This window comes from Pygoscelis adeliae, unplaced genomic scaffold, assembly GCF_000699105.1.
Source record: "Pygoscelis adeliae isolate BGI_AS28 unplaced genomic scaffold, ASM69910v1 Scaffold174, whole genome shotgun sequence".
In the NCBI taxonomy this organism is placed as follows: domain Eukaryota; kingdom Metazoa; phylum Chordata; class Aves; order Sphenisciformes; family Spheniscidae; genus Pygoscelis; species Pygoscelis adeliae.
In genome coordinates this window covers 3,314,529-3,315,586 of record NW_008824676.1, presented here as the reverse complement: position 1 = coordinate 3,315,586, position 1,058 = coordinate 3,314,529, and the positions used below count along the sequence as shown (strand labels likewise).

General features: G+C 42.2%; 1 protein-coding gene across 1 annotated transcript in view; it reads right to left on the bottom strand.

Annotated features, from left to right (window-relative positions):
• Nucleotides 1-1,058, bottom strand: part of POLR2K (polymerase (RNA) II (DNA directed) polypeptide K, 7.0kDa) — a 3,732-nt gene extending 2,674 nt beyond the window's left edge. The window contains exon 1 of the mRNA XM_009323072.1: nt 955-1,058. The gene's annotated coding sequence lies outside the window, so the exon portion shown is untranslated. The remainder of the gene's footprint in view (nt 1-954) is intronic.

Sequence of the window (1,058 nt, the reverse complement as noted above, 5' to 3'; positions counted from 1 at the left end):
TGGTTAAACACAGAACAGGCTGCCCAGGGAAGTGGTTGAGTCCCCATCCCTGGAAGTATTTAAAAGGCGTGTAGATGTGGCGCTTAGGGACATGGTTTAGTGGGCATGGTGGTGTCGGGTTGACGGTTGGACTCGATGATGTTAGAGGTCTTTTCCAACCTTAATGATTCTATGATTCTCTGTTAAACAGGATTTTAAACATTAAAGCCCAATGAATAATATTTGCTTTCCTCCCTCCTGCCAATGGTAAGAATTTCCTTGCTGGAAACATAAAAATAAATCATTTCTTGTGTATTGCTCATGTAACAGTGCTATCATAAACAAGGTAAGCCTTGTTATATTTTTTCCCCCTCTGTTGTAACACTAGCTAACTTAATCTACCTTTTCATTGATCTAAGGAATTAGAAATCCTGGGAACAAACTGTAGGTAGAAGAGTAATAGGAGTTAAAAAACAACCCAAACGAAACAACGATTATACTTCAGTATAAATTCAGTATAAGTTCAACTGGGAAACTAGGATCTTGAAAACAGAAGGATAGGCTTGACAGGAACAGTTCATCCTTTGCTTAAGAGAGTCTGATCAACACTTGACAAACCACCTTGCTAAAACCCCCATTATGCCACTCCATTTGAGAACCGGAGATAATTCATTAAGCTCTATAGCTTTCAAGCAAGGTTTTGCTCTACGATAACCATAGTGGCACCTTAATCCACGTGTCATAGTCTTTTTGTGTCAGTACTTTATAGTAAGGTATAAGCATTCATCCATTAGTGCTTGAAAACAGCAGCATCTTCTAAAACAGAGAGCTGAACTACGGAGGATGACAGTTACAGCTAAATAACTTGAGCTGGCGCTGCTCATGCAGCAAAATAATACTGCCGCTAAAGACAGCAGTGACCTACAGCTGTGTATTCTGCAAGAAGGTGCCATGGTTTAGCTGGCCTTCACGTACCCTGCAGCTGTAAAGCGCTGCCAAGATGGCACAGCCAACAGGCACACAGATGCACCTAGGTGCGTTGGGGTGCAACCGTAACCTACCGCGACGACGTGGAGCAC